General features: G+C 36.9%; 1 protein-coding gene and 1 pseudogene across 1 annotated transcript in view; both read left to right on the top strand.

Annotated features, from left to right (window-relative positions):
* Positions 1–18,318, top strand: part of LOC126765715 (craniofacial development protein 2-like) — a 358,631-nt gene that overhangs the window by 326,963 nt on the left and 13,350 nt on the right. The gene's annotated exons all lie outside the window — the stretch shown is intronic.
* On the top strand, positions 8,740–9,981 carry LOC126765760 (uncharacterized; annotated as a pseudogene).

Raw genomic sequence — 18,318 nt, 5'->3', positions numbered from 1 at the left:
GCATATAGCGGTGTGTTCACAACTATTATATTTCATAAAATGAATCCGATTTTGACTGAGACCGATATGGTAACCCAACTAGCAGCCCCGGTGGACTTCGTGCCACGGAAAAATACAACGAAACTATTGCAAGACAATGCAATTCTAACGATGCCACTTCAACTTTCGTAACTATGAGGGATTCAACTTTCATAACTATGACGGATTTTGATCGCTCTCGATCCCAATGAAATAGATTTGCAAGAAATTGTATTCGCCATCAGGAAGCGGCAATGATGACCCAGCACGATGATGCACCTGCCCTTGAATCTGGTTACCAAGCGAAACGGAAACGGAAAGGAAACGGAAGAGTACTCTTTCGAGCAGGAATTTCCTTGAACGACGGATTATATCCGCTTTCATTGATAATTGATGCAGCATCATTTGAAGTCATTTGAAATCACCCATTATAGTTTTCAACATTTGCAAGAAATTGCTTTGGTTCTGTTATTACGCCTTCTAGATACGATCGCAATGGTTCCGGTGGCGATGGCAATTTTGGAAATTTAACTTTTCCACTAAGGCAACACAATCCAGTGGTTTCTCCTGGAAATTTCAATGCGTTGCATACTACAACCATTGATCCAATTTCAAAGACAGGAAGAGATCGATAATCGAATGCACAATCATATCAGAACGCTACACGAAGCAAATTGACATTGCACTTCTTTTTTGCTTTCTATTTTCAGTATTTATTCCTCGACTTTGCACCGATAAATTTCCACATTGATTTACTCGATGACTTTGTTGTTTTTCTGTTTGTTGCGCACGAATTTGGACGTGGTTTGCGTTTCTTCGTTGCTGCTCAATGTTTCTATCTTGACTCATATTCGCACGATGAGTCGGCACTGCTCATTCACCTGCTGAAGGTCGACTCAAATTAGATCTCCTCATTGGTGGCATTATGAAGAACAACTGCAATACAATAAAATCTCGAATAGAAAATTTGAAAACAATGAAACAATAATAGAAACGTACCACTTCTTACAGACAAATCCCAATAGCCAACCAACAATGCAACATCCACTCAAAAAAAAAAAAACATTTGCTGTTATCACCAATGTTGTATCCGCTTTCAATGAATGTTTTGTATGATTTTATTTGATTTTCTGAATCAAATGCCACAGTAGAGACAGAGAGAGAGGCGTATATCATAGAGAAGGTTCACGGCGTTGTCAATTTTCATTTTTCGAAAGGGTACTCTTTTCTTTTAAAGGATTTCACCACAAAAATGTTATTAGCGGATTTCACCAATTCACGTTCTCTGTACACACGTTCTCTGCACACTCGTCTTATTTTGTTGATTTTGACAATTCACATGCTGATCCGTAATAGAACATTTTCTATACGATCTCTGCTGAAAGTATTGTCAGAGAACGTGTATTATAATACGTTCTCTGGTATTGTGTTTGAAGTTTGACAATATACGCTCACGTTCGTTGCAATTTCGTTCCGATAACGTCAAATAAATCACAAACGAAAACATATAAAATCGAAAAAACAGAAAATTGAGTAAATATAATTAAAGAACGTCACTACATTGATCTGTTTCACATCCCAGAAAAATTAAAATCATAAATAAATGAAATCGTATTTGTTTTATGTGAATTGTGAGCATTTTTCAAGCTGCGTGATTAAAAGAATTCTTGGAAGACCAACAAATTTCTGTAAAGCTGATCCAAAAGGCGCTAATATAGCTGCAAATTTAACAGAATCGATTTATTCGAATATTTTTGAAGTAATATCTTGTTTAATACAAATGAAATGCAAGAAAAAGTTTCTTGTGAGTAAACAATGGATTTTTTCCTCATTTAAAAAGAATATTCACGATAATTGTTGAAAGCAAATTCAACAAATACTACTTTCATTATCAGATTCATAAGGAATTTATCAAATTTTACCGTGGCAAATATTTTTTAGAGATACTGGATATAGATCATAAGAATGGCTCCACTATCTTGCCCAACGGAATCCATCGATTTTTGGAGAAATGAGATGCCAAATGGTATTCTTACCATGCCATTCTGTACTGTGATACAGTCTCAAGTCTCTAAATTTGAGATTTTAAGTTAGAGACAATTTTTGTGACTTGAGACGATTTTGCTATTCTGTAAGTGACAGTCGATAACAAATATTAAATTTTCTATAACATAGTCAAAAAACATAATTACCAATAAAAAAATGTATAGTGACTTTGTTTCATAATATTTAAGAAATTTAAGTAAAATTGATTTATTTGTAACCTTTTCGTGTTTGAGTTGCTTCTTCTTCTTCTTAATTGGCGTAGACACCGCTTAAGCGATTATAGCCGAGTTAAGAACAACGCGCCAGTCGTTGCGTCGGCGCTACGTGGCGCCAATTGGATATTCCAAGCGTAGCCAGGTCCTTCTCCACCTGGTCCTTCTAACGGAGTGGAGGTCTTCCTCTTCCTCTGCTTCCCCCGGTGGGTACAGCGTCGAATACTTTCAGAGCTGGAGTGTTTTCGTCCATTCGGACAACATGACCTAGCCAGCGTAGCGGCTGTCTTTTAATTCGCTGAACTATGTCAATGCCGTCGTATATCTCCTACAGCTCATCGTTCCATCGAATGCGATATTCGCCGTGGCCAACGCGAAAAGGACGTAAATCTTTCGCAGAACTTTTCTCTCGAAAACTCGCAACGTCGACTCATCAGTTGTTAACATCGTCCAAGCCTCTGCACCATATAGCAGGACGGGAATTATGAGTGACTTATAGAGTTTGGTTTTTGTTTGTCGAGAGAGGACTTTGCTTCTCAATTGCCTACTCAGTCCGAAGTAGCACCTGTTGGCAAGAGTTATCCTGCGTTGGATTTCTAGGCTGACGTTGTTGGTGGTGTTTACGCTGGTTCCAAGATAGACGAAATTATCTACAACTTCAAAGTTATGACTGTCAACAGTGACGTGAGAGCCAAGTCGCAAGTGCGACGACTGTTTGTTTGATGACAGGAGATATTTCGTTTTGCCCTCGTTCACTGCCAGACCCATTTCTGTGCTTCATTGTCCAGTCTGGAGAAGGCAGAACTAACGGCGCGGGTGTTGAGGCCGATGATATCAATTTGAGTTGCTTACAAAATATAAAAAAACACAATCTATTAATATCTATGATGATCTCTATTCGGTATATGCAAAATGGCAAACAAGAATTCTTTTTAGATTTGTGACCTGCTAACTATCAATTTTCAAATTTGAGTCAATATTTTGAGACTAACGCCAGAGACTGTTTAGTGAATAGTAACTAGTCAACAATTGAGACTTTACCTCAAAATGTCTCAAATAGTGACTAGAGACTGCTTACAGAATCGCGCTATTATTTATTCTAACAGTAGTACCCATTAATTGTGCTATCCGGGAAATCAAAACTGCAAGCTTAAAACTATGAAAATAATAATAGTTACCGCTCTTAGGGAACAAAATTTGCCAAAAGTTGAGCCCGTAGAAATCAGTCATTATTATACTCTCGCAACAAAGTTCTAAGGAGAGTACAATAGTTTTGTTCACATAACGGTTGTTTGTAAGTCCTAAACTAAAAGAGTCAGATATAGGGTTATATATATCAACGTGATCAGGGTGACGAATAGAGTTGAAATCCGGATGTCTGTCTGTCCGTCCGTCCGTCCGTGCAAGCTGTAACTTGAGTAAAAATTGAGATATCATGATGAAACTTTGTACACGTATTTCTTGGCTCCATAAGAAGGATAAGTTTGAAGATGGGCAAAATCGGCCCAATCGGCAAAACTGCCACGCCCACAAAAAGGCGAAAACTGAAAACCTATAAAGTGTCATAACTAAGCCATAAATAAAGATATTAAATTGCACAATTTGGCACAAAGGATCGCATTAGGGAGGGGCATATTTGGACGTAATTTTTTTGGAAAAGTGGGCGTGGCCCCGCCCACTTTTTTTTAAAAATTGAAAATGGGTGTGGCGTCGCCCACTTATGGACCAAAAACCATATCTCAGGAACTACTTGACCGATTACAATGAAATTCGGTATATAATATTTTCTTAACACCCTGATGATATGTACGAAATATGGGTGAAATCGGTTCACAACCACGCCTTCTTCCAATATAACGCTATTTTGAACTTTATCTGATGCCTTCTCTGTATAATATGTACACATATACAATAGGAAATGAAAATACAATTCAATACTCAAAGTATACAAATTGATCTAATCTAATTAATTTTACAGCAAAATAAAAAAATATGTAAATGACGGACAATGAAATCTCGATTATCACTTTATCATGCGAGAGTATAAAATGTTCGGTTACACCCGAACTTAGCCCTTCCTTACTTGTTTTTTGTTTTCATTTGAACAATTTTGTCATTGCTCAATACGCATATGTATTTTTGTACACACCTAAGTTTTCAATTACAATTTTTCGTAATATAAAATATCAGAACTGAAATTAAACAATTAAAAATAGTTTATATATTTATAAATAATAGCATTCGACTTTGATTTTGAGTTAGTTTAAGAAATTTTCAAACATATTGAAAACAATTTTTATAATTTCTACAGTATATCGAGACTTATAACCCTGCGTTGTGAGAAATCAGCTGACTCGTTTCTATGGGAAAAACCCAAATCACGAATAAAAGCGAAAACGGTTTTGTCGGTATAAGAATCCAAGGGATTGTACTTGAGATTTATTTTAAATATGTTCACACAAATAAATTTCATTGGAAAATATAATGAATTTAAGGCTGCTTTCTGAAAGTCTGATTACCAGACTTTCTGTCTAATTAATAGATGGTACTTAATAAACATCAAAAATGTGCCTGGTTAATGGAGATGTCCGCTTAATAGGGCATCCATTTAATAGAGCTTTCACTATATACTAAGTTGGTTCGAACTGGACAGAGTGTGCTAAATTTTACTAAACTCGGTTCAGTAGTTTCGGAGTCCATCGAGGACAAACAAAGTAACACGTACTTTTTATATATAAAGATATATACTTGTATATATGTATATACATATATATTTAATGTACAAAGAGACTTTTTAATTATATAGTAGATATTTCTTTATTCCTTGACATTGGTCTTGAGACTAATTTTAAAATAATTTTATTCTTAAAATGAAGCATTCAATAATGAGTACAAATAAGCATACATATATAAATAAAAAGGAAATGTGTAGCCGTTTAATACTTTTTCAAGTATTATATTTCATTGCAGTTCAAAGTGGACAACCACCGTGTAAACACGTCCCGTGACCGTTTCTCGCGTTCTTTTCCTCTTTGCGATCGACTACGATAGTCTAACTGATCCAGTTACCGCAACTCCTTATAGTTGTAGTTGTTAGTTTATTAGTGTAAACTTAAAAAAAAAAAAAAAGTGCCGTAGTTAAAAATAAAAAAACTCAGTGCCGTAGTTAACATTCGACACCATGAAGGGGGATCTAGAATAATATCTTTTCTACAGGCATTTTCCCCCAAGCTTGGAAAACCAGCTTGATAGTTCCCATCCTCAAACCTGGTAAATCTCCACTTGATGTCTGCAGTTACCGCCCAATCTCCCTTCTCCCGTGTTTAGGCAAACTGCTAGAAAAAATGATTGCTTCCAGACTCTCCTGGTTTGCCCGCAAAAATAATTTCATTCATCATAACCAAGTTGCATTCAAAAGAGGGCAGGGTACTATCGACTCACTTGTTCATCTTGACCACTACATTTCTAATGCTCTGTCTAATAAAAATCACATCTCCTTGATGTCTCTCGATTTTCAAAAGCCTTCGATCGAATAGGCTTTCATATCGTACTAAGACAACTAACCAAATGGAAAGTGGGTCCGCGAATCTTAAACTTTATAAAATCTTTTTTATCCCATCGTAAAATAAGTGTCCTTATCTCGAACACCCGCTCCTCTATCCTTCCCCTAGATAATGGCACTCCTCAAGGATCACCCTTATCGGTGATTCTCTTCATTATAGCGTTTGATGAACTTAGCGAATTACTATCTAAATTTACCACTATTGAGCACCAACTGTACGCTGACGATGTTCTGGTGTACTCTGATCAAGCAGCAGTTCAAAGAACCTTTTCTGATATCCTCTCCAAAATCTTCTCCTGGTCGCAAACTTCCGGCGCTTCAATATCCCCTAGCAAATCCAAATTGTTGCACATTTGTAGAAAAAGAAACTGTATCACCCATACCATAACTTTTTCCGATATAACTATAAATTGTACAAATAGCCTTAAGTTTTTAGGTATAATATTAGACTCTAAGTACTCTTTCGCACAACATTGTCAATATGTAAGAGATAGATTAATGTCCAAGCTATTAATAGTTAAGTACCTCTCCGCAAAGCGCTCATTCATCGGTCCGGCACTGTTGATTAACGTAACCAGGGCACTTATTGTCTCAATTATACAATACGGTTTGGAAGTTTATGGACACCATGCAAAAAATAAGTTGAAAATGCTTAATGCCCCTTACCACGCTGCTATTCGAAGATCGCTGCGCGCGTTTCCAACGACTCCCTTAAATAATTTATTCGCAGAATCTGGGCTAAATACAATATTCGATGACGCCGAAGATTCAATTCGCAAACTCTATGCTAAGCTGATGTTTTCACCGAATGCTCTTCTTAGAACGGACCTACAATTAGCGATTTCGCGCAAACGGCCACCCAAAGTGCAATCATCTGTTTACTTATGCGGCAAATTCGCAAAGGATATCGGCATTCCACTCCAAAGGCCTCATATTCTCAAAAGCATTCATCCGCCGTGGCTGTTTAGAAATGATTCTTTTATCAATGAACTTGTCCATCTGCGGAAGGCGGATACTCCCAACGATGTATACAACGCAAATCTCCTTGAAGTGGCAACTAAATATAAATCCACTGGATGGGATCTGATTTTTACCGACGGCTCAAAATCATCACAGACTTCATTTGCTGTCGTGAAAGAACATGGAGAAGTAATTTCTTATGGTATCTTGTTTAATTTCTGCTCGATTTACACAGCAGAAGCCGTGGCAATATTCAACGCGATGCTTTATTCCGTACGAAATAAAGGAAAAAGTATAATTTGCTCTGACAGTATGTCATGCTTTCAAGCTATTAAGGGATGTAACCAAACCAACCCCGTTATTGAAAACATTCATGACATCCTTATTTCACATCCCCAGAATATCAAAATCATGTGGGTCACGCAGATATAAACGGCAACACGATTGCCGATAAGATCGCTAAAGATATGGTTCTTACTCCTACCATAACTTCCAACGTTCTATTTAAAAGGGATATCTATCGGATTATAAATAATGAGAGGCAAAAAAACTGCTAACCGAGTGGAGCCGATATAACCATCACTACTCCTCAATCAACCCCAGTCGTACAAAGCCCTGCTTCTCTCTGACCATCCCCACAAATTACATTACTCCATATACCCGTCTCCGACTTGGCCACACGATTATTACAACCTCTCATTTGCTTCAAGGCGCTACACCTAGTTGCTGCCCTTTCTGTAACTTTTCACTTAGCATTAACCACCTCTTGGATTGCTGCCCGAAACTTGACGCCCAAAGACTACACTATTTCAATGATATTAATCCTACAGAGCTGTTAAAAAACCCTACTGACAATAATATTAGCAAGATATATAACTTCCTCAGAGAGACCGACCTACTTCGACGCATATGAAACCGCCCTAGTCAACATGCCAGCCGAAAGCCTCCGACGCTAGCGCTGCGTTATCTTTAGTTTATGTAATAATTTATTGTTATGTAAACTTTTATAAATAAATAAATAAATATTTTATTGCATTGACACTTATTTGACTTAAGTACTCTTTTAAGTGGAGTAAAACAAAACGTATATTCTTACATAATTGGTTATCACTTTTACTTCTGCTTATAAAAGGAAAAGTACAAGTAATAACGTTTCATGTATGTATTATTCATAAATTTGAGTTCGGTGACATACAAATTATTTACATTGCAAGTATCGTTGTTTTATTTTTTATGAAGCAACGACACATTTCGACCAACAATAAAATAAATGTTTTACACAGTCATTTTAGGGTTTCATAATTATTGGTTCGATGTTGCTAAATTCCTTATTCGCGACGAACATAGTGTCGTTCTCAAAATTAACCAAGTAACTTCTTACTACTTGACTGCTAAAGCTGTTCAATGTGACTGATCCATTAAATTTGCTCAACAAGATGAGACCCTTACCAATCTGTTTAATCTGTGGGATAGAATTGGCGTTTCTAAAAGTGCAAAGTGATCTTTCTCCCCTAACTTATTTGGTATTCCTAAAACTAACAATTGTATTCTTATGGGATATTGTTACATTTATTATAGTTTTAAAATCATTTTGAATGTGATATATTTCTTCTTTGAACACAAATATGTATTTCGTTTTGTTCTAAATGGATAACTGAATTATATTTGACAGTCGGTTTTAAAAGTATATTTTGGTAATAGGTTTTATCAAAGTTCGGTATCTTAACATTTGGGGTACTCACACGTGTCTTAAAGCATCGTAAAATCATAAAATCATAAGTTTTTATGCTAGTGTAAAAAATTTGTCGTTGATTGCATACTAAAATAGGTTAATCAGATCAGCTGATTTCTGTTTACATCAGTTTGCTTTTGTGTTGTGGTTACATTTGTGTTTAAATTTAAATTTCTTTCAATTTTCTTTTGTCGAGGGTTTTCAGAATAATGGAGTAAAATAATGTTATACAGGTAATATAAAAATGCATAATAAATACAATTTAACTAATTAAATGCGCTTTTAGACAAAATCAAAGTGGGTGCGTTCCAACCCAACCAGAAAGTGGCTGTTTGAAGATGAAAAGGCATTGATTGAATTTTTGACACAAAACAGGGGTTTTGAGGTAAATCTATTAATTAAAATACAACTTAAAAGTAATCTATTATAATTTTAATTATAGAAGCCAACGTCTCAAATGTATTATAGACGATTTTCAAAGGAGAGCAACATTGCGGTGGACTGGAAGCTGACACGCTCGAAGGTTCGTTATATGCGTACAACATATAACAAAGCAAAAGCATGGGAAGGCTCGACGGGTGCAGGGAGTATGGAAGGCGAAACTATGAAGGGTAAGATTTTGTTTTGTAAATAAAACTAAATTTTCACAGTTTCTGCGTGCTTATAGAAGTGAAACAAATAGTATTGAGGACAATTGCGAATTTGTGTAAATGGTTCAAACCATAAAATGAAGCGGAAAGACTAGTAAATCGCATCAGAACTTGAGAATTTAAATGTTTTTCATTCTTCTAGTGGTACTTAGAATAACTAGACATTTTTATTTCAGCCACTTTACTTAAAATGTGTACGTTTTTTATGAAATGGATGAAATTTTCGGCGGTGGAGTGGTTGAGTCAGCAGTAATAAACGACAGTTTGGAGAACAACGAAGACTATTCGGAAGTAGACCTCAACGAGTCAGCGTCTTCTGCGGCTATATGCGAAGGCGAATAATAATAATAAGACAATTCGTAAAGCAATACATTCCAGAACTGCGGCATCAGATATTCTGCAATTTCAGTCTAAAATGATAAAGCTGAAAAAGCAGAAAACCGAGTAAAAAATGAGTTTTAAGGAGAAAGAGTTGGAATTAAGAGAAAGGGAATTGATGATTAAAGAAAAAGAAGTAGAGTTAAGGGAAAAGCAAGAATTATTACTAAAAGACAAAGAAATGTAGATGAAATTAAGAGAACTGGAAAGTAATGAAATATTAAAAATAATGGAAATACAAATGAAAGAAAGATTGGCAATGGAGGAATTAAAACACAAATACAAATAAGTGGAAGAACTGGAAGAAGTGGTGCAAGATAATTTTAAATTACCTAAAGTGAATTAATGTACCTGAAGTTTATTTTTAATAATTAATTTTTATATTAATTTTTAAATTAAAAAAGTAAAGTTGTAAGTATTTAAGTTAATGTATGATTTTGTATGAAGTCAAGAAGGCTAGATCTTGTGTTACTTCCTGGTGGTAAGCTATATTGAGGTGGGTTAATTTTAACGCTTTCTTCAGTTTCAATTCGAAAATTGATTACCATATTATGGAGAATGCGGCATACCATGATCCACTTATTGCATTCTTATTTATTTTGCTCATTTATCATTCTAAACTTCAATTCCTTCAAGCTACCGAATTTTTCTTTTAAAATGCTAAAACAGTTCTCAATTCGCTCACGATATTTTGAAAAGTACTTGTTGAAACTTTTTCTTTCTTCAGTAGTGTAGTGTTAATAAAAATTGCTTGAGTGGATGGGCGCTATCTCCAGCAATCCACTGAGAGTTAGATAAAAATCGTTGAGGATGTTTTGCAAGAGGGCTATTCAAGAAGATTTTGGCGTCATGAACACTTCCAGGGTATCCTATTGTGACTTGTCTTATTCGTAGCCTATAGTCACAAACAGCTTCCATGTTAATAGCATATTGGCGTTTTCGTGAATAAAAAAGTTCATGTTTTTTAGCTGGCGCTTCAGCCATCTTTAATTCGGATCCATCAATATATCCTATACAACCTAGCATCTCTTTCCGCGGTGCAGTAACAATTTCCAACCGTTCATTTTCATTTCGCCAAAATAGAAACTTCTCTTTTAATTTCAATATTGCTTTAAATACGCGCTAAACAATGAAGCAACCTTTCGTATAGATAATCCATCTCCGGAAGATCCCAACCTAAATAGCACTATTTTTAATTGTAGATCTAAAGGAAGTTGTGCTCCACTAGAATTTGTGTTAAATACACTATCGTCCTTTATATAATCTAGTATGCGACGAAATTCGTCCGGGCGAACACGAATCATTTCGTTGAAACGGCTGTCTTCAAAGTTCCTAAGTACATTATGTCGCCATTGGGATGACTTTGGTATTCCGAGATGAACACTTCTACGAGTGTTTAATAAACAAAGTAAACTCAATGAAAAATTTTCAAACATTTCGTCCGCATCTTCGTCGTCGCCTAGAAATTAATTTTTACGTAAATAAATATCAAAGTGAGACTTGCTTATAATGGTAAAACTCACTTGAGTTAAGTGTTATCAGGGTTAATGCCTGATTCTTGCCAAGGAGAGGATGGATGCGCTGTCCATTATTTTAAAATTTTCACCTCTCCTTGGCATTTTGACTGCGAAATACTTATTTTTGCAAATATTGTAATTTATGTTTTTTCAATCAGCTGATTGATAAGTGATTTACAACAACAAATTTATAACGACGTGTTCACAACCATTGTATTTTGTCTTAATTTTACTTTATGACTTATAACTTTGTGACACGTTGTGGTACTCACAAATGTATAGGAGTGTGGTGGTATTATGCAAAATGAATATGTATATCGGAGTTTTGCTCTATCACGACTAGATCGTCATGGTCTGGGACATATTTGATGATATTTTTGCATGTAAAGTGGTGAAAGTTTGTGTGGTCTCGTGGTGAAGGGTGTGTTAAAGACTATTGTCGTGTAAGTAATTCTCATTAATATTTGGTCCAAATTTATGAGATTAATAATTTTAATTGTGGATGTTCGTATCTTCTCGATTCCCTTATAAACTGATATTGTTTGTGCATCTGTATAATTGGTGATTTTAGATCCTAACGTGGGTTTCTTCTTGACAAATATCTCTTGTCCTTGTTCGTAAAATATTGTTCGCTTTTTATTTTTGTTGTGGGTGTCAAGATAATTTTTTTGTCTTCGTTAATTTTGTCAATATTGTCTAGTCGGTTTTTTCATATTTTTCGGAGTTCGTTTGGGCATTTCTGCCAAAAGGAAAGACATCCAAAGGTAATTTTTTCTAACTGAATAGATAGCATAATTATATTCATAAATAGCTCTACTAAACAGTTATTTAAAAGTTCGATGTTTACGTTTTAACTTTAGGCGCCTCATGATTTCAGATAAGGTTGAATGAAACCTTTCAACGTGCCTGTTGACTGAACTTTTATAGGGGTGCTGTGAATATTTGAATGTTAAGCTGTTCTCTCAGCATGAAAGTTATACTTTCGGAATTAAGTAATTTTTCATTGTCCATTACGACATACTTTGGTACACCCTGATAGAAAAATGGCTTCTGCAAGAGTTTTTTTATATCTGCGATAGATTTGTATTTAACGATTCTGTCTTGTGCAAGCTTTGAGAACTTATCCACTGCAGTTAGAACTAGTACCTTCTCTCTCGAGTAAATGTCTATGTGTAAAAATCCTAGAAATTATGGTATGGTAGTTTCTTTAATATGAGGATTCGGAGGATGTCTGTTTCTACATACTTGACATTGTTTTACTAATCTTTCAATTTTACTTTTCATTCCTGGAAAGTAGAATTTCTTTGCTAATTGTAATTACGATGAGCTCTATTATGAAGTTGTAAAATTTGTTCATCTTGCTTTACTTCTGTTATGCGGTCTTGAACAATAAAAGAAGTAAACCAGGTCTTAATATTTTTGAAATTATTTGGATACAGATTTAGGATTACGCTCATTTTTTCTTCTGTTGCACGAATTCCGTTGATGACGGATAGGTTGAAATATTTATTTAGTAGTTAATTTAATATTTATTAGTCGGAAAAGGGATATTGAATTTATAGTCTGTAAATTAATCTTTCTGAATGAAGATGTAATTTTTGAAGGTTGATTGGGACTTCAATACTTGAATTTAGGTATTCCGATAAACTGTCGGCACTGTGTTGAGTTGAGAGAACTTAGTTCTCTTGAATAACTCGCGATAGCGCATCCGCTTCAATATTACTTTTACCTGGGTGGTATAACAATTCATAATTATATTCTCCTAAATACGCCTTCCATCTTTTGATTCTCGCGTTACCGTTCCAACTGCTAAGAGAATGAGTTAGGTTGATGGTTTTGACTCTTGATTTACCATAATTGTAGTTTTTGAGGGACTTCTTCTTCTTCTTAATTGACGTAGACACCCCCTTACGCGATTATAGCCGAGTTAACAACAGCGCGCCAGTCGTTTCTTCTTTTCGTTACAAGGCGCCAATTGGATATTCAAAGCGAAGCCAGGTCCTTCTCCACTTGGTCCTTCCAACGGAGTGGAGGTCTTCCTCTGCTTCCCCCGGCGGGTACTACGTCGAATACTTTCAGAGCTGGAATGTTTTCGTCCATCCGGACAATATGACCTAGCCAGCGTAGCCGCTGTCTTTTAATTCGCTGAACTATGTCAATGTCGTCGTATATCACGTACAGCTCATCGTTCCATTGAATGCAATATTCACCGTGGCCAATGCGCAAAGGACCATAAATCTTTCGCAGAACTTTTCTCTCGAAAACTCGTAACGTCGACTCATCGGTTGCTGTCATCGTCCAAGCCTCTGCACCATATAGCAGAACGGGAATTATGAGCGACTTATAGAGTTTGGCTTTTGTTCGTCGAGAGAGGACTTTACTTTTCAATTGCCCAAATTATCTACAACTTCAAAGTTATTACTGTCAACAGTGACGTGAGAGCCAAGTCGCGAGTGCGACGACTGTTTGTTTGATGACAGGAGATATTTCGTTTTGCCCTCGTTCACTGCCAGACCCATTTGCTCTGCCTCCTTGTCCAGTCTGAAGAAAGCAGAACTAACGGCGCGGGTGTTGAGGCCGATGATATCAATATCATCGGCATACGCCAGCAGTTGTAAACTCTTATAAAAGGGTGCAGCTCGAATAATTTTCTCCAGCAGCAGATTGAAGAAGTCGCGCGATAGGGAGTCGCCTTGTCTGAAACCTCGTTTGGTATCGAACGGCTCGTAGAGGTCCTTCCCGATCCTGACGGAGCTTTTCGTGTTGCTCAACGTCAGTTTCCACAGCCGTATTAGTTTTGCGCGGATACCAAATTCAGACATCGCGGCATAAAGGCAGCTCCTTGTCGTGCTGTCGAAAGCAGCTTTGAAATCGACGAAGAGGTGGTGTGTGTCGATTCTCCTTTCAGCTCTGGGCATCGGTGACTAGATCACCTTTGGGGGTTCTACAAGAGTATGCTCCGGTCTGGAAACCTTCTGCAAGGCGACGCATTTTTTCGTAGAATTGTCGAGCATTACCTCTGTCGGCCAGCTTATCAAGCTCTTCGTACTCACGCATTTCGGCCTCTTTCTTTTTCTGTCTGCAAATGCGTCTCGCTTCCCTCTTCAACTCTCGGTATCTATCCTATCCCGCACGTGTTGTGGTCGATTGTAACGTTGCATGGTAGGCAGCCTGTTTTCTCTCCTCTGCGACACGGCACTCCTCGTCGTACCAGCTGTACTTTCCGAAAACCAATGGTTTCGGTTGCAGCTGTACGTAAGGAGTTTGAAATACAGTTCTCTTATACCGAGTTGTTGACGAGTGCTCTCAGAGAGCAGGAGTGCAAGCCGAGTAGAAAATCGTTCGGCTGTCTGTTGTGATTGCTTTGGTGCGGATTGTGGCTAGACGTTCATTCACCGCAGTGAATGATAGTACTCGGCGACGGAGTCTCTCTCCCACCACAAATCCCAACCCAAACTTGCGCTCCTTTATATGGCCACTGTAGTAAATGCCACAAGGACCTACTCGTCTCTGTCCTTGTCCCGTCCATCGCATTTCTTGGACGGCGGTGATGTCAGCCTTTATTTTCACGAGGACATCAACCAGCTGGGCAGCGGCACCCTCCCAATTAAGGGACCGGACATTCCAGGTGCATGCCCTTAAATCGTAGTCCTTATTTCGTTTGCCATGGTCGTCATCAAAAGGGGGGTCTCTCATCCGAGGCTTGTTGTTCCGTTTCGTTGGGAGTGTTTTTACGTGGCGGGTCCCAAACCCAGCGCACAACCCTATATAGGGGATATTTCGCCTTCTCACTTTAGCTCGCCTTCAAACGGTTATTCTTAGGATACCCAGAGGATACTTGGTCAAAGACCGGAAGTCGTGAGCTGCTTGAGTCATAAGTATGTAAAAGAATCGTTTCTGGCCACTCCCAAGTGAATGGCGATCAGAGAACTTTCCTCACTTGCGTGAACTTCTACACATGACTCCATCCTCCAACTTCTACACGTGACTCCATCCTGAGGGACTTCAATGCCCAAATTATGGCGAGCATTTCACTCTCGTTGGTAGCGTAAATTTCTTCTGTTTTGGCTAAGGAATGTTATTGGCCCGTCATTCTGAGATAGAACTGCTCCATAAAAATATTTATAGCGTCTGTTGTCAGATGGAATTCTTTAGTAAAATCGAGATATTGTAAAATTTGATTTGATAGTAATGCAATTCTAGTCTTATTGGTTGCTTCAACAGCTTCTTGATCGAAGTTGATGAGTCTATTTACAGACTCTCGTTTAGACACTCGTCCATCTTAAAATAGAGCTAAGTGGTTTTGCAATTTTAGCGAAATCTATGGTAAATCGTCTATAATAGCCGGGCAGAGCTAAAAAGGCTCTTAGATCTTTAAGAGTTTTGGGAAGAGGATAGTTAGAAATTGTTAACATTTTTTTTTGGATTCATTTCCACGCCTTTGTCGAAATTAATAAACCCAAGAAATTCGACTTTGTCCCTAAAAAACTTTCAATTGTCCAACTGGCATTTCATGTTGGCTTCCTGCAGAGTTCGAAAAATTGTCTCCAAGTTCTTGATGTAGGATTCATAATTTTTGCTGAATATAATAATGTCATCTATGTAGATATAACGCCCTTAAGATATCACCGAGTGCATGTTGAAATATGGCTGGAGAATTTTTCGGACCGAATGGTAACCGAGTAAACTCGAATTTCTCGTTGCTAACGGAGAAAGCGGTATTTTCTATGTCTGTCTTTCAAAGGTATTATTTGGAATCCAATTTTGACCTCTTTAATTTTATGTATGGGGTACCTATCTACTATTGTTACTGAGTTGAGTTTTCTATAATCTGTAACCATTCTATATTTTTGCTTCCCAGAGGCATCAAGTTTTTTGGAACAATCCACACAGTTGAATTGTATAGGAATCTCGATGGCTGTATTATACCGTCATCCAATAATTCTCTTATTTGTTTATTAACTTCCTCTTTTAATGCCAGAGTGTACAGATGAATCATTTCTAGTTCTGATTTCCGCCTGCACGTTTTTAGTATAGCTTAATTTTTCATTAAGGTTTACAAAAAGTTTTGCGTAGTTTTGAACTAATGTAGATATTTTTGTGCCTTTGTTAAATGACTTGTCCTGGGGATACTACTATTGATAGCCTCATGTTTTTTCACTGTCATTGTTGTTACTATCATTATTTTTGCTACTTTTGATTCCTGCTTCTAATTTTTTTCAAACTATCAGTTCCACATATATTTTTACATAACATATAAATTTTTTACAAAAATCTGAGGCCTTGGGCATTTAAGGGTTAAATATGCAAACGGGAGTACAAATCATTTTTATGATCGCCAAAGAAAACGCCAAATGAACAATCGTTTTAATTTAATGTTTATTTAATATACAAATGTCTTTTATACAAGTTAACATTTTTTAAAGTTATTAAAAATGCGAATGCCGACGTTAACCGAATTGAGTGCCCAAAGAATGACGCGCAGGCTCGTCGTCGTATCACGTTAGTATCGACTTGACTTAGCGCACGGGATCGATGTACCACGAAGTAAATAATCGGAAGGTGGTGTCGACGTGACTCAACGTGGAAATATCAAAAACAAATGTTGAAAATTAATGCAGGATTGATCCGATTTAATGTGCGAGAGTTAATTGCAGCACGAGATCCGTGAAGAAAAAACGTATGTTGATGTGCGAACTGTATGTAACGAAGTGAGTCCTTTTTGTTGAGTGGGTTGGCGTACAGATGTGTTGAGTTGTGCTGTAGTGGCATCAGCTGTGGTGAATTGCGATCTAGCATTAGGATGCGCCAAAAAAGTTGTTTGCTTTTATTAATTTTATTAGCTGTTATTTACAATTTATTATTTATCGGTTTGGCATACCGGTAGTTTATTATATGACTTTTCTGTATTATCGGCAATGTTTGGACTTTATTTATTCTCGGCTTATGAAGGATAGTAACTCCACGCCTGGCCAGATTGGGTACTCCTTAGCCCTGGAGTTAGGACTGTGACAATAGAGGGATCTTGCGAGAGAATGGCCGTGAATTGCGAACGGCTTCATTTCGAATTGTATCGTGGTAATTTCTAGCTACTTTTTTTGAAGTGGAATGTTAAAATTTTACAACATATTCCCATCCACTTCTCTTATGAGAGCGCTTATGTAAGAATGATAAGAATGACCTTTGCTTTTTGTAAGTCTAGGTGCGTCAAACTATCGCATTGGGTATATGGTGCTCGTTGAACATTAATTTTGTTTAAGATTTTATTTATTCTGAAAATTTACGAAAAAATGTCGATTTTTCGACTTTGATACAACTTTGTTTATTTGCTTTTATTTTATCTTTTTATGTATGCGCTACTTTGGCGTTTAGTAGCCCGCCACCGCTTTAGGATCTGTTCAGAATTGTTTTTTTTTTTTTCATTATTGGGCGGAGGCCATCCTGCGGGGCCGAAAAGTTGTATGTGCTTTTAATTTAGAAGGAAGTTTCCCTATATCTCGAAATTTCCTTAATTGTGAATTAAGGTATTTTTCCTCAACTTGAGTTGGTATGGTGGAAACTGGTTCTGCAACTAGTCCACTTTGTATTTCACTGTGCAGCGATTGAATTTTTTGTGCCTTTGAGCAACATGGTGTCTCTTGGCAATTTTTACAGTTTTAGGTTTCGGGATTTGCTTTTGCAATGAAACCAGTGTTTTTTTTAATTTGCGCCGTTTTTTGGTGTGATAGGGGATATGTGCTATAATGAAGCATTGTATGATGTCTTTTATGACAATATAAGCATTTAAATTTGCTTTTACAATTTATAAATGTATGCGCATGTGACAGGCAATTTGTGCAAAGTCTTTTTGACCTGACAAAATTATTTCGTTCGTTAACTTTTAAGATTTTAAACCTCTCGCAAGATTTAAGTTTATGCCCTCTTTTACATAGTTCGCATGACGTACATATGTTTTCGTTATTCAGATGTGAACGATTGCGTTTTGTGAAAGTTTTTGTTTAAATTGTTTTTGTTACTAACTTGGGGTCTATTTAGGCTTCCATTTTGGTCGTGTTTGTTCTTAGTTTTGATATTTTTTTCTTCTAACCTTTCCGCAATTTCATATTGGGTGGTGAGAAAATCTTTCATATGTTGCCACGTTGGGAACTTTTTTCGTGATGAGAGCGATTGCTCCCATAGAAGTAACGACTTTTCTGGTAATGCGGCGGTGCAAATGTTTACCAGAATTGGGTCCCAGTTGTCT

The sequence above is a fragment of the Bactrocera neohumeralis genome, unplaced genomic scaffold (assembly GCF_024586455.1).
Source record: "Bactrocera neohumeralis isolate Rockhampton unplaced genomic scaffold, APGP_CSIRO_Bneo_wtdbg2-racon-allhic-juicebox.fasta_v2 cluster11, whole genome shotgun sequence".
Lineage (NCBI taxonomy): Eukaryota > Metazoa > Arthropoda > Insecta > Diptera > Tephritidae > Bactrocera > Bactrocera neohumeralis.
The sequence above is the reverse complement of the archived record's forward strand: the minus strand, read 5'-3'. Positions and strand labels throughout refer to the sequence as shown.